Genomic DNA, 22244 nt, shown 5'->3' with positions numbered 1-22244 from the left:
AACCTACTCAGACAAAGGAACCGACAAAGGACACCACTGGGAAACCATCAGAAGCACTGGTAGATAAAACTAAGAATCAATCAGAAAAATTGGCGATGGATAGTGCATAGGTGCATACTGAGAAATCGGCAGTACATATTGAGACTTCATCAGAAAAACTGACAGTTGAGAGCACAGAGAAACCCTCTAATACACAGGTTGAGAAACAAGAACAGAAACAAGTTGAGGTACAGGTTCATGCAGAAACAGTGCCACTGGCAACAACTGATAAGCCTAAACCTTTGCTAGTAGAAATGTAAACACAAATTGACCTACCAGAGATAGAAACAAGAAAAGTCATTACTACAACCGGCAACATGGAGATTGTGAATACAGTTGGACAAATATCTGGTTCTTTAATGACAAAATTTAGACCAACGAACGTAATAGAGTTATTATTAGATTCTATTAAGAAGATCACTGAGTGTAATGCACAAGCCTACAAGGATATTGATGACATAATTCCTATTCTCAAATTGGTAGCACCCAAGTGCATTGTGGGAAGTAAAGATTCTTTAGGTCAACTAGACACAGTGTCTAAATACATCACCGATAACATTTTGACAGTTGATCAGATAAATGAAGACACATTCAAAGAGAGAATGGATAAGGAGAAAGAAAAATTCTTTGAGGGAATAGTGAAGAAGAATAAGGAGAAAATAGAAACCTTATTACTGACACTAGGAGAAACAATTTTGGATTTCAAGAAACTATACAGAGATACTTGTAAAACTAACATTTTGACAGAAGACATAGATTCAGAGATCAGTAAAGAACAAAATGAAATTAACAATATTGCTGACAACTTAATAGGAGCATCAGATTCATTTTTGGAAATTGAAAAGAATATTACAGTTCTTGAAGATAAAATTGAGAAGTTACAAAATGATAAAGAAAAGATAAAGGTCAAAGCAAATAACTTAATATGTAAACTAGGTCCTAAACTAGATTACCGCATTTCTTTGAGAAAAGAAATTTCTGAGGCTCTGGTTCCCGGACTTAAGACACCCGAAGAGAAAATGCACATACTCACTAGTACATTTCAGAGAACAAAAGCGGCATTAATAGATAGCAAACAGTTCAGCGATAGTCAAAATTTTGTATTGGTAGATCTTTTCAAGATTATAACCCATTGGTTGCAAGGATCTAGGCAGGAACCACACTCCACTGATAGTGAATGACAACCTTTGTCATTAATGTCAAAGGGGGAGTAGTGGAGATGAGAAAAATGATCAAAAGAAAGAGATCATCTACTCAGGGGGAGCACACATTTACATAGTTTTGGTAAGACAATTTTGGAAAATCATTTTTGGATAACATTTTTGGATATATAGTTTTGATTTTTCTCATGAGTGTTGCCATCAATGCCAAAGGGGGATATTGTTGGCAAATGCACACTCCAATGAGAAATTGTAGGTGATTGAAGGTATTGTCATTGATGGCAACCTTGCAATCATGTGATACCAGAAGGCACCGACATCGGCACCGACAGACCTTACACCGGCATACAGATCACTGGCACCTAAAAGATTGATCACCGGCACCATGGCCGACAGGAATTTTGTATAAATGTATTTTGTAATTAATTGTAAAATATTTTGTAAGCCAACATAGTGGATTGTAATATGAATCATATAAGTATGAGATGATTGCCAATCATTTAAGATGTGAAGTATGAAAAGATTGTAGCAAACCTAATGTGCGAATTATTGGGATAAGGGTTTATGTATATTGCAAAGCTTAAACCGGTACTGAATCTGGCATAGTAGATGCTGATCTGAAGTAGTACTGACATTGGATTTGTATAATCCAATTTTGTAAGTCAGTGAGACTTCATTTTGTAACTGAGTAGTGAGCTCTAGGCACTTGGCCTTCCTGCATGTGCAGGCCCCTATTGTAAACAATATTATTCTCTTATTGGCCAGTAAGTGAATATTGTGGGTCACAAATCCCACTGAGGTTTTTCCCACAATGGGTTTCCTCATTAAAAATATTGTGATATGGTGTGCTTTTCATGTTTTGGTTGTTGATCTTATTTACTGCATTAATTTTTTTTTATCGGTACTTAGTTTTGAAATGCTTTTCATGTTACAATTCAAGAAAATTTTATTACCGGTCAGATACTAATTCACCCCCCCTCTTAGTATCTTTGGGAATCCTAATAGTTAATGGGATATTCTGTGTATTGAATGTGCTAGTTTGGATAATAGAAGCGTTGTGTTGGCAAATGCACACTCCAATGAGAAATTATAGGTGATTGAAGGTATTGTCATTGATGGCAACCTTGCAATCATGTGATACCGGTAGGCAGACATCGGTACCGACACCAACAGACTCTACATCAGCACACAAAACACCAACAACGAAAAGGAAGAATACCGGCATCCTGGCCGACAACAATTTTGTATTAATGTATTTTGTAATTAATTGTAAAATATTTTGTAAGATGACATGACAGATTGTAATATGACTCATATATGTATGAGATCATTGTAGATCATTTTGAAGACAAGAGATAGGATGGAAAAGTAATAGCAGATCTAATATGCAAATTGTTGGTTAAAGGTTTATGTTGTAGTAGAGCTTAAACCAGTACAGAATCTGGCATAGCAGATGCTAATCTGAAGTAGTACAAGACATTGGATTAGTATAATCCATTTTTGTAAGTCAGTGTGACTTGTTTTATAATTGAGTAGTGAGCTCTAGGCACTTGGCCTTCCTGCATGTGCAGGCCCTGTTGTAAGAGTAATATTCCCTTATTGGCCAGTAAGCAAATATTGTGGGTCACAAATCCCACCAAGGTTTTTCCCACACCGGGTTTCCTCTTTAAAATATTGTGTTATGGTGTGCTTCTCATGTTGTTGTTATTGTTCTTATTTACTACATTATTTCTGGTTTACCGGTACTTAGTTTTAATATGCTTTTCATGTTTTAAATCAAGTAATTTGATATACCAATTAGATACTAATTCACACCCCCCCTCCCTCTCAGTATCTTTGGGAATCCTACCAATTGGTATCAGAGCTTGGTCCTCTATTTTTAAAAGCCTAACAGCTTGAGGAAGATCTTGTCACCGGTAGAGATGGAAAACTTAAGAAAGCAATTAGAAACAACTCTTATAGACTATGATGTAGAAAAAGTGAAGAATATCAAACTTGAGGATGATCTGAAGGCTGCTTAGGATATCATTCAAGCACTTCAAGAGAATTTTATTATTGCAAGGAACAAGAGGAGAGAACTTTGTGAAAAGATGCAGAATGAGGAAAATGAAAAGGACACTCTTAATTATTTGGTAAACAAGCTAGGACAAGAAATTAGTACAACGAAGAATGAGATGTAGGATATGACTATGAGATTTTGTAAACAAATTAAAGATAGAAAGAAGAATGAAGAAGACTTGGTTAGAAGACTAAATGATGTCAGAAATGAAAACACAAGACTCGGTCATGAAAATGATATATTAAAGACAGATCTGATGCATACACAAAATGACAAAACTAAACTCATGAGATAGAAAGGAATCTTGGAGAATGAACTGACTACTGCAAATCAACACAAGGAGAAATTCAAGAAAAGTTTAGAAGAACTTGGTGACATGCTAAAGAATCAGAAACCTAATAGTGATACAAATGGCCTTGGCTTTGAAGTTGGTGAAAGCTCCAGTTGTGCAAATAATAATGATCATAGCAAACCGGTAAGACAACCTAATACTTACAAATTCAATGGGAAATGCTTTAACTGTAACAAGTATGGTCATAGAGAAAATAAGTGTAGATATAGAAATCATCAGAACACTAATACACCCACTAGTCAATGTTCTAAATGCAACAAAGTTGGTCATAACTCTAAAAATTGTAGAATGAATGTAAGATGTTATATTTGTGGAAGATTTGGACACTTATATAATCAATGCAGAACACATACCGGCTGTAGTGTCCTAAAATTGTGACACTTGCAATTTTGACTGCATTTGGGTCTTCACGATGGCGACGCAACACTGAACCTGAATGGAGACCTCGAAACTTGTTTACGACATCAAAAACTACATCTTTCTAGCACCTTGGCCTGACCCTCCTTGCACCCTGCTATCCCAGGAGGTGGGACCATGGCGCCCAGTGCCCTGGTCCCTGGCCCTATTTTGGGCCCGGTCTCTTTTTGGGCATCGGGTCTTCAAGTTTGCAATTTGATAAATAATCTTCCCAGGTTGGCCTAAGGTTGGAAAAATCAGTCTTTTAACCCTAATTGACAAGTATATAAACTACATTTCCCCTCTTAGAGAGGGTAGATGGTAAGAAGAGGAAAAACATATGTAGCAAAAGCGATATTCAAAAATTCAAGCATTCAAGCATTCCTTCAAGCAATTGAGCATTCTAGGTCTCCATTCAAGGCTAGGTGTTGCATTCAAGACAAGGATTCAACCATTGAAGAGGAGATCACTTACAACATATGACATACAACATCATTTACACCTTCACATGTAAGAATACAAACATTCTTACAACAAGGTATCAGTACTTGATTACATTACAAACATTTACATTTACAGCATTCTCATTTCTTGGTTAATTCCAAAACCGGGGTTTGACCTAAAGGCAAAACCCCTAATCCCTAATCCCCCAATTGTCCTCTCTTTTCTATGTGTAGGTTGCAGGTACACGGCTGTAATTGAAGATTTGGAATCCTTGTGCAGAGACGAACAGATCCCCCTTCGTTTTGCAGATTTTTCGGAGGACCGTGTGCACACCGGGCGCCATCGTCCTGTCAACTTTCGCTCAAATTTGTAGGACAACATCGTCTTGACATTTTACTGCTAATTTTAGGTCTGCAGCTTCATCCTATGTTTCTATTTCTGTCTGCAAGCTAATCTTTGTTACTTTCACTCCTAGTTCAATCCTTCTATCTACATTCTTTACAAAAGAGGGTAGCCTTGCTGTCTCAACCCTTGAAACTCATTCAGAATTCAATCTTGCATTGTGTGGGATTGGATCTTGTGAGTTTCAACCCCTCTTTTGAATGTAAAGTCTCTCCTAAGTGAAAACCGCCAACCCTAGTGACCTCCTTTCTCTCTCCTTGGAGTGGGGGAACACTTGGGGTTCGATTTTCCGCTTTACATTTTGGTGAACCCGACGTGAACATCCTAATTCTGATTATTCATGGTTTGATCTGAAAATTTGCTTCCTTAATTACATTTCCATGTTTGATCTTTTGCAAATTTTAGAGGTTAATTGCATAAAAACCCTAAATTTTCTTTTTTGAGCTTGTGAAATGTCTAATTGTTAATGCTTGTTTCAGATCTACCCTTCTATTGCAAATTATCAATTCATATTTGTGCTTTAATTCTGAAAATTAAGTGGTTAAGTGTTAAAACCCTAATTTTTTAAAACCCTCTTGATTCAACCTTTGACCGATGATTTCACTGATCAGAACACCTCCAAATTGGCTATAATTTTGGATTCTGCAACAAAATCACAATATCTTTCATCCTTGAAAATTTTGAAAAAATTTGTGAGGACCATGTGCACCCCGAGTGCCATTGTCCCCGACATTTTTTTCAAAATTTCGGGAGCTAGATCTTACTGTATTTTTCTGCTAGAATCCAGAATCTTGGCTGATTTCATCAATTCTAACACTTTCAAAATTAAAGTCAAAGTTGGTCTAGTGATTGCTTGGATTAAGGCTTCTAATCATTCAAAAATTGTTGAAATTGAAATTTTGTGTCAAAATTGTGTTTCTTACTATCCTAAATCTGAAAAGTGTGTGGGCATTCATTCAAAGTTTCAGTGCTTTATTCAAATTTTTGCAATTTGTGACTTTTGAAATTAAGTGTTTAATTGCAATAACTTTGATTTCCGCTTTCAAAATTGAATTTTGCATGAAATTGAGTCAACTTTTAAATTTCAAAGCTTGCATTGCTTTTAGTGTTCCCTCTAAAATCATAAAATTCAAAATTTCAGTTTCCCTCTCTTTTTCAAAATTCAAATTTTGCATTTTTCAACAATCTTGGTAGGGTTCAATTTTGAGATTACAACTTTAATTTGGCCTATCTACAGATTGTAAAATCACTCAATTTTTTCAAATTAGCTTTAAAATCATCATAACTTTCATCCCTGAAAATTTCGAAAAAAGTTGCAAGGACCGTGTGCACTCCGTTCGCCACGGTCCCTGACATTTTTTTTTGAAATTTTGGGAGATTGTCATGATTGCATTTAACAGCTTAAATCTAGGAGATTGGCTGATTTTATTGAAATTTGCCACCTCTAAATTCGAAAATAAATTCAAAATTCAAGATTTCAATTTTCAAGATAACAATTAAAATTAAGTGCTACCCCCTTGGCCCTAATTTTCAATTGTGCCTACCTTTCTCGGAAGTTGTGTTTCCCTCTTCTTTCACCAAGTTCAAATTGGATAATCATTATCTCATTGTTCAATTTTGCCAACTTTATTTTTCAAAATTCAAAATCCTCTCTCTCTCTCTAGTGCATGAGTTTTACAACAATAAAGCCTACTTACACTATTCCCGTTAGACGAAGCCTTAGAATTAAGTCTTTCCAAGGTTTAGTTACCAAGGAGATGGAACCTAATTTGAATGGCCTTTTTAACAAGGACACAGGTAATTCCTCTAATCGTCTTAATGATGAAGAAGCTCTCCTTGAGGTTTCTGTAGAACAACTTTCGAAATTGGATAACCAATTTGATGATTTTCAGCAATGGATGTCTCAAGAATACCCCGATAGTCAAGCTCTTTCATTAATTGAGGGTCTAAAATGTATGGTTCAAAGTGATAAGAATGGAATTGATATTTTGCGTAGTATTGCACACATCGTGGATTCGAATGTGATGCCTATGAAGAGTTGTGCCGAAACTTTAGGTTATACACAACCTCCTACTCAACTCAATCATTCTATTCCTTTGACAACTTCTATTGCTAGTATACCTACTTTTACATCAAACATAATGACTACTTCAATACAAAACAATCCACCTATGATCACCAGTCATGGGGGCAATCCTTCTTTTTCAATCAACACTCTTCCTTCATTCAATCCAACTTCTTCATTCATTCCTTCAATGAGTGTCCCTATTACATCTCCACAAATGAACATGACGCAAGGGGGCAATTCATTCAACCATTCCATTACTCCTTGTAGTGCTCCTCTTTTCCAATCATCTCCTATGACTAACCATCATAGTGCCCCGCCACCTTACTCTCAATCAATACCTTCTTTCAATAACATAATACCTCCATCACAATCTAACATGTCTAATATGAACTCTTCGACTGAAGTGACCATTAACAATCTTGCACAAACTGTCTCTTCTTTACAGCAACAAATTGCCTCTATGAATCAATCTAAGTTTAGTGTGCCCACATTTGATGTTGCGAGCCCACTTTCTCTTGACATTGTTCGAGCTATCCCCCCTAAGCATGTTGAAATCCCATAGTTGGAGCTTTATAATGGTAAAGGTGATCCTCTAACACATGTTAAGACCTTTCAAACAATATGTACCAATTTTGCTCATGACCAAAGGTTGCTTGCAAAACTATTTACTAGAACATTAAGAGATAAGGCCCTACAACGGTATTGCTCATTGCCTTCCTATTCTATTACTTCTTTCCAACAACTTGCAAATGTTTTTATTCAACAATTTCAAAACAATATAAGTCCTAAAGTTACTTTGATTGATTTAATGCATTGTAAACAAGGTGTTAAAGAAAAAGTGACTGATTTCATTGGTAGATATAAGCATTTGTGTGCTCAAATTTCTTTTCTAGTACCTGACAATGATATTCAAAGAATCTTTATTTCTAATTTACAAAAAGATATTAGAGAAAAACTTCTATTTTCTGAGTTTACTTCTTTCCAATAGTTGTGTGCAACTCTTCACAATTATCAACTGACTGTGAGTCAAATGGAACAAGCAAATCCTATGGCTCCGAGTGATAAGGGTGATAGTAGTCAACAACCATTTGGGAAGTTTAAACCGAATAGAGAGTTCGTTAAGTTCAATGAAAACATCATCAACAATAATGTGAATGCAGCATCAGGTGTGCCTCCTATTTCTAAGTATTTCAAGAAAGAAAGAAATTTTACTCCTTTGAATGAATCATTGCATAGTATTATGAATAAGTTATTGGAACAAAATGTGCTTACTCTCCCTCCTATAAAGAAAATAGATCCTGCAAAGATTAATTCACCCTATTTTGATAACAAATATTTTTGTCAATTTCATCGTCAACCTGGGCATGATACTGAAAAATGTTTTGCTTTAAAGGGTAAAATTCAAGATTTGATTGATAATAATACTATCTCTGTTTCAAGTGTGAATGATAAAGGCAATGAATCTGTAGCTCTTCCTAACCAAAATCTTAAGATTTTTACTGGTCCATTACCTTCTCATACCTCTAATGTGATTGAGACCAATGATTCCTCTTTCTCACATGATGGTCTTGTGTCTATGACTCAGAATGTGATTAACTTTGTAGAGCAGCAGAAAATCCCTAAAGAACCTTCCATGACATTTGATTCCAGTGAAACTATCAGGGCACCTGCCGGTCCTTTATATATAGTTGCAAAAGTCAAGAATACACCTTGTCGTGGAGTGCTTATTGATCCTTCTTGCATGGTTAATGTTATTACTGAAGAATTTCTTTTTACTTTGCAATTGAATCAAGTGATCTATGACAAAACAAATGTGGTTGTGAAATTATTTGATGCATTTTCTTCTCCTGCAATTGGTTCTATTACATTACCTATTGAAGTCCATAACAAATCCCTTGATGTGAGCTTTGCTATTATTCCATCATCCGAACAATTTCGTGTGAAGCTAGGCTATCCTTGGCTATCTTCCATGAAAGCTATTGCTTCTCCTATTCACAAGTGTTTGAAATTTCCCCATAATGGTGAAGTTGTTACTGTCAATCATAGTCTCTTTAAACTAGCTGAAAGAACTTCTAGCGTTCCTATTGATTATTTTTGGCCTAAACAATTCCAATCTCTTCCACCGCGAAGTGATCATCTTTTCAAATCTTATCAAAAGTGGAAAAAAGATATGATCCTATCTCTAAGTGAACCTAGAACACCCAAACTTGATATTCCTATCATTCTTGAGAAGGAAGTTCTTCCTTTGAAAGATAAAACTAATGTCTTTCCTCAAGAAGATTCCCAACCCATTCCTATGGATGTGACTATGTCTAATAAGCTTTCTAAAAGTAGACCTATACCTCCTCATCATGATGGACTTGGTCTCCTTCCTAAACCAAATATTCCTCCTTTATATGGAGCAGTTCCTCCTCCTTCCTTTTATAGAGAGAAGAGACCAAGTCCTCTTCTTCTATCGTCCAACCTAAGAGACCACAACCTAAACACCCAAGTGATAAGGATGAGAACATTCCTCTTCCTCAATCTTCTCAACTTCCTACTAAGACTAGACGAAATCGTTCTGCGCATGAACGCCGATGAAAGCGTCATCTTAGAGCTTGTGCAGCTGCTTCTCAAACTTTGCAATCCCCAAAAACACCTTTAGCTAGTATTATTCCATTTTCTCCTCAGTCAAAAATTGAGCCAAAATCTCCTAAACATAAGATGCATGATGATTTTGATCCTGTGTGAGTTAAAGATCCTATTTTTATAAATCTTGATGATGATATAGATGAAAATGTTACTCCTCTTGCTTCTGATAGTGAATATGAATATGTTGATATTGATAACCATTTATCTAACGAATTTTTTAAAGCACTTATCCTAGCTCCTAGACAAGAACAACGTGGCTTGGAACATGAACATAGCCCTTGTTTGGATCTTGTGATAGCTCCATCTATTGTGTTGGATGTTCCTCCTCTAGCGTGTTTCCTGCCTTCCTGAAATATTGATCAGCAAGATCGGGGGGTGGATGACATGCTAGACTAGTTTCATTAGCATAGCAGATTCTCTCCTCCTCTCTTTCTTTTGTTACTTCTTCTATGTGTTATTCTCATTCTTCTATTTGTTGTCCTTAGTGTTGTCTACTTGAGGATGATGCAAAGCATTGAGATCTCTTTTGGTCTCTCTCATGTTGACTCAAAAGACACATGTGTTCCCTTCTTCTAGGTGACCTTCCTTGATTGGGGAATGAAGAAGAATTATGCATACATACATATGATATACATGAATTATCATACAGCATACTGACCCTGAGGAAAGCGAAGTCACCTCGTGCTTTGTGTTTTGTGTCTATTATCCTTGGGTTTATCTCACACTTGGGGGCTAAATCTTTGTGATAACGTGATCCTTTCCCTTCTCATTTCTTATGTGTATCACTACCTTAAAGCAATCACCCCCGATGAGGCATGTGTGATCACTTTAACGTAGGGGGGCATACACCCCGTCCATATCTCTTCAGGATACTTGAAAATTTCTTGACGAACTTAGCTTTGCCTTGAAAATTTTTGGTATTTTTCTTGCATGACTCATAGTGAGGGTACCTTACTACTGACAGTCATGGTTCTCCCTCATGATCTTCCCTTTTACTTTGTCAATCGAAGTTGTAAGATCCTTAGTCCACTGGGGGCTTCATGTATCTTGCCTCCTTGATATGGTGAAAGTCTTTCAATGTTGTTTCCTTGTACTTTACCGGAAGTATGGGCGTACACTTATACTCCCCCTAAAGTGGGGGCTAAATGTAGCATCCTAAAATTGTGACACTTACAATTTCGATTGCATTTGGGTCTTCATGATGGCAACGCAACACTGAACTTGAATGGAGACCCCGAAACTTGTTTACGACATCAAAAACTGCATCTTTCCAGCACCTTGGCCTGACCCTCCTTGCACCCTGCTATCCTGGGAGGTGGGACCATGGCACCCAGCACCCCGGTCCTTCAGGACCATGGAACCCAACACCCTGGTCCCTCAGGACCATGGCACCCAGTGCCCTGGTCCCTGGCCCTATTTTGGGCCCAGTCTCTTTTTGGGCATCGGGTCTTCAAGTTTGCAATTTGATAAATAATCTTCCCAGGTCGGCCTAAGGTCGGAAAAATCAGTCTTTTAACCCTAATTGACAAGTATATAAACTACATTTCCCCTCTCAGAGAGGGTAGATGGTAAGAAGAGGAAAAACATACATAGCAGAAGCGATATTCAAACATTCAAGCATTCAAGCATTCCTTCAAGCAATTGAGCATTCTAGGTCTCCATTCAAGGCTAGGTGTTGCATTCAAGACAAGGATTCAACCGTTGAAGAGGAGATCACTTACAACATATGACATACAACATCATTTACACCTTCACATGTAAGAATACAAACATTCTTACAACAAGGTATCAGTACTTGATTACATTACAAACATTTACATTTACAGCATTCTCATTTCTTGGTTAATTCCAAAATCAGGGTTTGACCTAAAGGCAAACCCCTAATCGCTAACCCCCCAATCATCCTCTCTTTTCTATGTGTAGGTTGCAGGTACGCGACTGTAATTGAAGATCTGGAATCCTTGTGCAGAGACGAACAGATCCCCCTTCATTTCGCAAATTTTTCGGAGGACCGTGTGCACGTCGGGCGCCATCGTCCCATCAACTTTCGTTCAAATTTGCAGGACAGCATCATCTTGACATTTTACTGCTAATTTCAGGTCCGCAGCTTCATCCTATGTTTCTATTTCTGTCTGCAAGCTAATCTTTCTTACTTTCACTCCTAGTTCAATCCTTCTATCTACATTCTTTACAAAAGAGGGTAGCCTTGCTGTCTCAACCCTTGAAACTCATTTAGAATTCAATCTTGCATTGTGTGGGATTGGATCTTGTGAGTTTCAACCCCTCGTTTGAATGTAAAGTCTCTCCTAAGTGAAAACTGCCAACCCTAGTGACCTCCTTTCTCTCTCCTTGGAGTGGGGGAACACCTGGGGTTCAATTTTCCACTTTACACTGGCATAGGATATGGGAAAGCTATTCATAAAAACAATGTGACTTGTTATGCCTATAACAAGATTGGACATATTGCAAAATTTGGTAGAAGTAAGGCATCACCGACAAATACCAAAGGTCCTAGTTTGAAAGGTAAAGAAAAGGTTGAAGAGGTAAAGAAAGAATTCTCAAAACAATGGATCATAAAGTCAGATCAGAATGTTGAAGGGAATACCCCTCCACCGGCAGGAGACTCTTCATCTAACTAAAGGAAAATCTTTTGGGGGTTTAGCAACAAAATGAAAAACAAGCTATTATTCCCTTGGTTGATGGTGAGAAGTTGAAATTACTTCTATATCGACAGATGAGTTAAGTTGTGACTTAATTGGTGAGCATTAAATGTGGTAGTTGGAGAAAATAATATTATAAAGCAAATGTTTTGGCTCCTTTTTCATTCACCGAGCATTCAAATCTTTGAGAGTACGAAAATTCCTGAGCTAAGGCATTCTAAGTGAAGAACTAAAGCAATCCATCAAAGCATTCATCCTTAAGGTAGATTGAGGTATTTATAGCTATGGCATCTTCATCCACTCTTGAATTTATTGCAAACCCTACTATTGTTGAAATTGTTAAGTGCCCTAGACCTGTATTCCAACTGGTTCCCAAAATTGCAAAGAAAGATGATAGCATAGGTGCATTTTCTCAAATTCCTAAGGGAGTAGTATATGCTGGAGACCCTAGGATGTATATACATTGTCATATTGAGGAATTAGGTGATGATGAGATCAAGAATATGTATAAAACTATGATTTGTGATGAGTGTGGAAATGTCAAACTGGAACATAAAATAGTGGAAACCCTAGGTTTTACTGAAATCCTTAGTATCTCAGATTTTCCCAAGGATATCATAAGGATTGTGTTACATCATGAATTTTTCTGGTTGGATTCAATCCATAAAATCATAAAAGAAGCAGTAAAAGCTGTAACAGGGTTACCTTCCACCGGTAACAGACCTAACAAAACAAAGAAGGTCTCAAATGACACAGTGATAAACCTAACCAGTGCAACGTTTGATAAAAGGTCTTTAAGGGTAAATGATGTAAAAGACATAAATATCAGATTTATCAATATGATCTTAGGTTATAAGGCTACACATGCAAATAGGTTGAACTCAGTTTCTAGCCTATGTATCAAAAGTGCCTATGATATGGTTAATGATAATGCAAGGATAGATGTATGTGAATGGCTCAAAGATGAGTTGATAGACAATATGGGAAAGATTAAAAGAGATAAGAAAGGAAAATTCATATTTGGAAATTTGCTTGTTTGTCTAATGCTGTACATAACAAAACAAGTACCCGGCATTGGTCCAAGAGATTTTGGTTTTGACATTTTGGTAGGAAAACAACTGTTGGATCTATTGAACAATATGAGAGAAAACCAAGAGAAAAACCTAAATGAACATTTTCAAGCATTGAAGGCTCGAATGAAAACTAGAGTAAGATTGACACAAGCTATTGTGGATAAATATCAGAAAGAAATTTGTTTTGTGATCAAGAAAGATGAAATCTGGATGGAGGCAGTTATCCCTAGAACTATCTAGGTAACTGAAATGGTCTATGAAATAGATGACAATATCATTGAAACTTATGCAAAAGCCCTCGTTGAAGCACCCAAGGAACCTATGGAGGAAGTTTTTGGAAATGCTGAAACAATAGAAAATGGAATTCAATCAAGGAAAAGGGTTAAGAAAGTTGAAGCAATCGTAAGGAAAGGAACCCGATAGGCTAAATCAATCAAGGAAGATGTTTTCAGACAAACTGGTATAAGTGAAAGTGAGTTGGAAGGACTTCAACCGGAAACTCATCTTTCACTGGTTGGAACTTTTTCTGAGAGTGATATACCAACAGTATTTAAAAGGGTAGAAAGGAACACTAGTACCCTCTCCTACACCAAAAAGAACCAGACAAAAACAACAGGTAGTAAGGCCTCCAGCAAAGAAAATGACTCCTAAGAAGAAGAAGGTAAAACAAGATATTGCTCCACTGGATAAACTCTTGAGTGAAATTATAGAGGATGGTAAGCTGAAGAACATCAACAAGATATACAATACACTATCAGCTGATGATAAGGAAAGCATAGAGAACAGTGTAATTTTACACTTAGATATTTATAAGAAATTTTTGATGCAAATTGTTGATGAAATTCCAAATGATCTGTATAGGAGACTTGAAGCTAGAAGGTTAGCCATTGTTGAGCTGGACAAGAAAATTAAGATTGAAAAACTACTTGCAGTACATCTGGTCAACTCAACTGATGAAATAGATAAACTAATCAATAAAGCGAACCAGGCAGTATTCTCCACTACTCACCGGCATGTAGCATTGATGGCAGGTAGAGTAAAGGAAGTCTCTAAGGAAACAACAGATGCATGGGATATATTCTTTGTGGAAAAAGAAAAACAGGAAGAATTACTCAGACCAAAGAATATTAAATTATATCAAAAGAATAGAGATAAGGGGAAAGGTAAGGTAGGTGGACCTCCAAGCCTTAAAATAACTGACAATGTGCCCCCACCTCTTTTAGATACTCCACCGGTAGATACTACTGATAGTCAACCGACCACAGAGAGTATGGAGACTCCACTAGAGGATACAAATCCTGAGTCTAAAATTTTGTATACTATGAATGTAGACACCCACGAAGTAAATGTTGTGGTTGATAGAGAAACCACTGAAGATAAGGAGAAAGATGTGAGTACTGAGTCATCGGCTGCAGAGGTTTAGATAAGCATAGAAAAACCTACACAAGCAGAGCAACCAGCTGAGGATACCACTGAGAAACTGATAGAAACAACTGAAAAACCATCTGAAGAACTGGCAAAAGAGAGTTCAGAGGTACAAACTGAGACTACATCTGAGAGACCGATAATTGAAAGCTCAGAGAAACCTTCTGAGACACATATAGAGAAACCAGAATAGGTACAGGTTGAAGCATAGGTTCAGACAGAGATAGTGCCATTGACCCAAACTGAAAAGCCCAAACCCCTACTTATTGAAATGCAAACATAGAGAGGCCTACCAGAGGTCGAATCAAGCAAGGTAATTACCACAATTGGTAGCAAGGCTATTGTGAAGGCAGTTGGACAATCATTTGGTACTTCTATGGCAGAATTCAGACCTACAAATGTAACAAAGTAGTCTTATTGGATTCAATAAAGAAGATCACAGAATGTAATGCACAAGCCTATAAGGCTATTGATGACACAATTCCAATTCTTAAATTGATAGTACCAAAGTGCATTGTTGATAATAAGGATTCTTTAGGTCAACTAGACACATTGTCTAAGTTCATCACCGACAACATATTGACTATTGATCAAATAAATGAGGATACATTTAAGGAAAGAATGATTAAAGAAAAAGAGAAATTCTTTGAGGAAATTGTGAAGAAAAACAAGGAGAAAATGGATACCCTATTATCGGAACTTGGAGAAATAATTTTTGACTTCAAGAAACTATACAGGGACACTTGTAAGACAAATATCTTAACAGAAGACCTTGACAAGGAAATCAGCAAAGCACAAGATATGATTAACAATATTGTTGACAATCTGATAGGATCATCAGATTCATTTTTGGAGATAGAAAAGAAAATTGAAAAGATAGAACAAAAAATCAAGAAGTTAGAGAATGACAAACATAGAATAAAGGATAAAGCAAAGGACTTGAAATGTAGACTTGGTCCAAGACTAGAATACCTCATTTATTTGAGAAAAGAAATATCTGAGGCTCTGGTTCCTAGACTAAAGACACCAGAAGAGAAAATGCACATACTTATCGGTACAGTGTAGAGAACACAAGAGGCAATAAAAGACAACAAAAAATTTAGTAATGGTATAAATTTGATTTTGACGGATATGTTTCAGATTGTAACCAACTGGTTACAAGAATCTAGGTAGGACTCCACTAACAGAAAATGGCAACCTTTGTCATTGATGTCAAAGGGGGAGTAGCGTGATGAGAAAAATGGTCAGAAGGAAGTAGAAATTATCTACTCAAGGGGAAAATACATTTTAGGCATAAATTTTTGATTAACATAGTTTTTTGGCAAAGATTTATTTGGACTTCAGTTTTCAGATGCATTCTTGAATTTTTCTCATGAGTGTTGCCATCAATGCCAAAGGGGGAGATTGTTGGCAAATGCACACTCCAATGAGAAATTGTAGGTGATTGAAGGTATTTTCATTGATGGTAACCTTGCAATCATGTGATACCAGCAGGCAGACACTGACATCGACACCGATAGACTCTACACCGACACACAGAACACCAACAACGAAAAGGAAGAATACCGACATCCTAGCTGACAACAATTTTGTATTAATGTATTTTGTAATTAATTATTAAATATTTTGTAAGACAACATGGCAGATTGTAATATGACTCATATATGTATGAGATCATTGTAGATCATTTTGAAGACAAGAGATAGGATGCGAACTATGGAAAAGTAATAGCAGACCTAATATCTGAATTGTTGGTTAAAGGTTTATGTTGTAGTAGAGCTTAAACCTGTACTGAATCTAGCATAGAAGATGCTAATCTGAAGCAGTACAAGACATTGGATTAGTATAATCCATTTTTGTAAGTCAGTGTGACTTCTTTTGTAATTGAGCAGTGAGCTCTAGACACTTGGCCTTCCTGCATGTGTAGGCCCCTGTTGTAAGAGTAATATTCCCTTATTGGCCAGTAAGCGAATATTGTGGGTCACAAATCCCACCGAGGTTTTTCCCACACCGGGTTTCCTTGTTAAAATACTATGTTATGGTGTTCTTCTCATGTTGTTGTTATTGTTCTTATTTACTGCATTATTTCTGGTTTACCGGTACTCGGTTTTAATATGCTTTTCATGTTTTAAATCAAGTAATTTGATATACCGGTTAGATACTGATTCATCCCCCCTCTTAGTATCTTTGGGAATCCTAACATGTTGATCTTCTTGTTAGATGCACTATAGGAACTTGTAAATGCGCTATTGAACTTGCCCCATGCGCTACTATATTTGTCAAATGCTAGACTATTGAATGGATGCGCTAAATTACTAAATGTAAGCGTTGTTTCATTTCACAAATGTGCTATACTATCATCTTGACTTTTCTAAGTATATTTTGTTTTTTCTTTTGGATTTTACTAGACTAGAGGCTATTAGTTTTTCTTTTTTGAGTTCCTAAGTTGTCCAGGATTGGTTAATTGATTTGATCAATCATTTATATTATTTTGGTTAAGCAAGATGAGACATACTTTGCTACTATTCCTTTGGGGTCATGATGGATGTATCTTGTTATTGAGATTCTTGTATGATATGTGTTTCTTGTTGCGTATGTAAGGCTATGATAATAACATATGCTATACATGTCTTTGAAGATTATCTTTTGATTAATAACCTTGGTTATCCAATTATGTTGCATTGAGAGCCTTGATTATGTGATGAGTATGTTGTTACCCTAAGGTCTAGGTGCATGCTAGGGGGAGTGGGCTTCTAAGTGAGTGGCTGGAGTCATGTGCATTAAACTGCCAGGATTCCATTTGATAGGTACCAAGGTCTAGACCCCTAGGATAGCTCATTGAGAGTTTATTGTATAATCAAGTGATAACTTAATTAATTAATCCTAGGTAGGATGGGTAGTAGTAAATCACTTTAATAAGATAACAAATGGATGTGTGGTGCCCCTACTTTGTCCCTGGATTGTTAGTATGGAATCGAGAAGGGTTTGGGAAGACCTTGGTGATCTAGGTAAACTAAAGGTAAAAGCACAACGCTATGTCACACTTTTATAAAGGAAATGGTCAATGTTGATTCAAAATTTTAAATTGAATCAATAGAAAGTGAAATATATGTTTTGAATTTTGAAATGATGTAAACTAATAAAATAGATATTTTTTGTGTATTTTATTTTTGTAATTTTAAAAAAAATTAAAAAATTATTTGAATATACTTTCTTATAAATTAAACACTGTAATTTAGTTGTTGGTAAAATGCTGAAATTGAGGTTACACGAGGCATAACACTATATATAGTAAATTTTACCTTTTGTTCTTCAATTTTTTTTTTATATTGATAACTTGAAACTTTAATGCAAAAATATGTTTTAAACTATTTTTTATGTATATATATATATATTAATAAATTTGAAAAGTTACGTGTACTGAAATATAACCCTTTCCATTTGGCGTCACCTTTTTCCTTAATTATTTATCCAAATTAGAAAAGAATTATATCATCTTGACATAGACTCTTTTCTTTAGTGCATTTATGTTTTTCAAAAAAATTTAGATAAATTGTAGTATTTTTCCTTTACAAGATAATCAACCTTATATTTTAGTGTTGATGACCTACTTTCAATAAAAATAAAATATAAAAAATGAAAACTAATTAAAATATTCAAAGATATATATTTTGGAAAATTCACTCATAGATCTATAAAAGGGCATTTTTACATTTCAAAAAAATTACTATTTATAAGAGTAGGAGTTGTTGAAACATCGAGTTTTTCAAAAACAAAAATGGTAATTAGACCCAAAGTGGCATAAAATATAGAGTTAGTAGACAATTCCAATTGGAAAAGTTGTGACCCATATGTAAGATAGCTATAATGAGTCTCTATAGACCATATGTTTGACTAAAATTAATTTTTAGTTAGAATTACTTAAACTCATTTGTGCTAATAAGTTGGCCTGAAACATGACACAATTTTGTGCTTTTACCCCAAACTCTCTTGATTTATTCAAAGGTTGAGATAGTTCCGCATGAGTATAATGGATGTCGGGATGGGTTCCTAGGTTTGCATTATTATTTTATGGTGATAGCATACGATGACACTCCTTCCCTACATGTAGGTTGTAGAACCTTAAGCCTCAATTTGTTGAGAAACCTCTGTAGGTATTATTCTTTATGTCTTATGATTTTGGTTAAGCCTTATGATGTGATTTATATTATTGTTCATGCATTAGTTTATTTTGTCCTTTGGTTTTTAGGTGTCATCCTAAATCTAGAGTGTGTTTGGGATCTTGTGTCATTCTCCATAGCACGGGGGGTGATTCCTTACAGTTCCACATGGTTGGGTGGTTCAAGATACCTTCCTCCATTGGGACGTTCTTCTCTTCTAGGTGCTTGTGTGCATGGAATATGAATTCTTATCTCCTCAACTTGTCATGGATTCTTGAGTAGATGTTATGTACTTGTGGATTAGTGGCAAAATGTAATTTATTTATTATGATAATGTCATAATTGTAGTTAAGGGAATTACATATCTTGAAGAAGAGAATATTGTATCATTGATGACATAATTGTAACCATGTGTAGTAGGATATGTTGTAGTTCTCTTGAGAGATGTATTTTGTATCTTGGATATGACTTTATTTTTATAATTGATGGTTTAAATTCATGATGGGTTATTAGAAGCTATTTGAATAGTAAGATGTGTATTTTATGGCATTAGAATAAGATTTAAATTGTAGTCTTGATTGAGTACTTCTATTTGGAAAGGAGAAAAGATTATGTATAGAATCATTACTTGTAATTGTAATGGTTCTTCATTGGGTGGAAATAAATGTTAGGAATTGTTGGATTTGGTGTATTAAAATTAATCTTAGCTAGAAGTCAAAGGGGTAGTATTTATATTAAGGCAAATTAAGGAATGATTCATGTCTTAAGAGAAATGAATTGAAGGATATTTGTAAATGAATGATAGGATTGAGTTATATGATATTGTTACTTTCTTGATGATAAGTTAAGTAATGACATTGAGATACCTTAGGGAAGGATAGTCTATGAGATGTTGTTATTTCCGCTTGCATATTTTATTCTTATGATCATGTTTTATGTGGATTATGCGCATGGATAATAGATGTTAAGTAAATGTAAATGATTATTGGCTGAAAGGTGTTACATTGATTAATGTTTTCAATTTTTTTTATCTCTATTTGCATATTGGTTAGCTATATTTCTCTAGGGTATTTTGGCAGACATTACATGATCACTGCTTCTTTGTCCTAGATCTTTTGTTTTTTTTGCAAGATCCCTTTTTTAGGAGATCCATTAGAGGGACAAGGCAATGAGTGGTGTTTGTGATTAGGTTTTGGATTGAAGGGGAATTTGCTAAGTGGAATTTTATTAGGAGAAGAAAGAACTCCTACACCACCAAGAGGGATGTTGTAAGGGTAGGAATTCTTCTATGGAGACCAGATTGATAATTAACAATAGTTGCTAGGGTCCATGTTCTTGTTTGGCTAGGAGTGGGACCTTCCTTGTGGCACATTTGATTTTGACTACCTAACCTTGATGGCCTCTATCATGCAACCTACATAGTAGTACCATAGGGATTTGTAGTAGTATTGTGAGGATGCCAACCATGGTGCCCATTCAATTTCTTTTGAATTGTTTTTATTGCCCAATGTCTACTAGATGTAGAGTTGGCCATATTTTTAATATTAATACTCATGTTGAGCTACAACTCACATGGACTAGTTAGGACCTAAACCTGCAACCTTCCAATCGCTAGTAGAGTGCTCTAATAATTGAGCTACTAGGGTGATCGTACGGATCTATGTCATACTTTAGGCTAACAATGCCTATTCCACCCCGAAGTGTTCCGACCAGACCGATTTGGCCCCATTCAGTAGCCACGTTGCACTCTTTTGGCAAGGAGTTTTCGGCTTCATCCGAAAACCCCTTGCCCTATATAGGTGCCGAAATCCACCCAAGCCACTCATTTTGCATTGAGTGGCTTGGAGTTAAGCAAGAGGGTGCAAAAAGTCTTAGAGATCCGGCTGGAAGGGTTTCGGCAGTAAGTAAATTTTTATTTTTTTTAAATGTATTTATTTTAACATATTAATTTATATTTTTTTTTCTTAAATCATTTTTAATACAAAATTAGTTTTTTTTAAGTTTTTAAAAAATATATATATTTTTGTATATAATCTATCATATTAGTTTAGAGTATTAGAAAATAAATACACTCATACATATGTAAACACATACACAAACATACACATACATACATACATACATACATACATACATATAAACCTGCATACATACGTACACATACATACATACAAACCTACATACAAACATACACAAACATACATACCTACCTACATACATGTACATACATAGATATAAAATAATTATATATACACCTTAGGATATACACATACATAAAAATACATACACATACATACCTATGTCTACATACATATATACACACATACATGTACATACACATACATAAATACATACGTGCATACATACATAAATACACATAAAATAATTATATACGCCTTAGGACATACATACACCTTAGGACATGCTATGAGGGGTCGTGTGTGGTCCTGAGGGGTCACACACTTGAACTATTTTTGAATTGTTTCGGTCAAAATCCTTCTGGTCGGAATGTTTCCCGCCAGAATGTTTCTAGCCGGAATGACTTATGTGGAATGCCAAGTGGCAGCCACATCAACAAAAATGATGATTTTCTCAAACTTATCACTTCTACAACAAAATTCAATAGGTAAATTAAACTTATTAAAAAAATTAAAAATACCCTTTTTTAGAGATCAAAGTCATGATTCTACTCATATAATTTTTTAATGTTTTGATTACATTTAATATATAAAAAATTAAAATTACTACAACTAGGTATTCCTTTGTTCAATATGAGTCTACTTTGAAAAACAAAAAAAATATTAAATCACTTAAAAAAAAATTGAAAAAAATATGGTTCACTAGAAGAGAGACTCTTCTCCAAAAGGGTATTTGTAGTTTTTGGATTATCATAAATTGAATAGACAAATTGTGGTGGGAGACAAAAACTGTCAAATTTTGGTGTATTCGACTTCCAAATGCTATTACAAAGAAAATATACATCAATTTTTTTAATTTATTTTTCATGCACTATATAAATATGTGATCTATAACTGATATCAAAATGAGAAAATAAAAGTTCATTTACATTTCACTTTTAAGGTGGGAACCAAACCCCTTGTTTTTCAGCAATAAAAAAAATGGACTTTAAAGCTAAAAAAACATAAATTATTGACAAAAAAATTTCAAAAAATAGTAGACTTAAACTTAAACAAATTTAACACATTTCATCAGTTTGCATCATCTTCAAATTAAAAATGCAAATGACACTTTTATGGAAATGAAATTGAACAGTTATTGTTGTGTTAGCCTTTTCCTTTGTAAAGTGTGACACGGGTTTGTACTTTTAACCACTAGCCCCTCATTTCTCTATACATCGTCAATATATGCTTGGTT

The sequence above is a fragment of the Cryptomeria japonica genome, chromosome 4 (assembly GCF_030272615.1).
Source record: "Cryptomeria japonica chromosome 4, Sugi_1.0, whole genome shotgun sequence".
NCBI lineage: Eukaryota > Viridiplantae > Streptophyta > Pinopsida > Cupressales > Cupressaceae > Cryptomeria > Cryptomeria japonica.
This window is presented reverse-complemented; position numbering follows the sequence as displayed.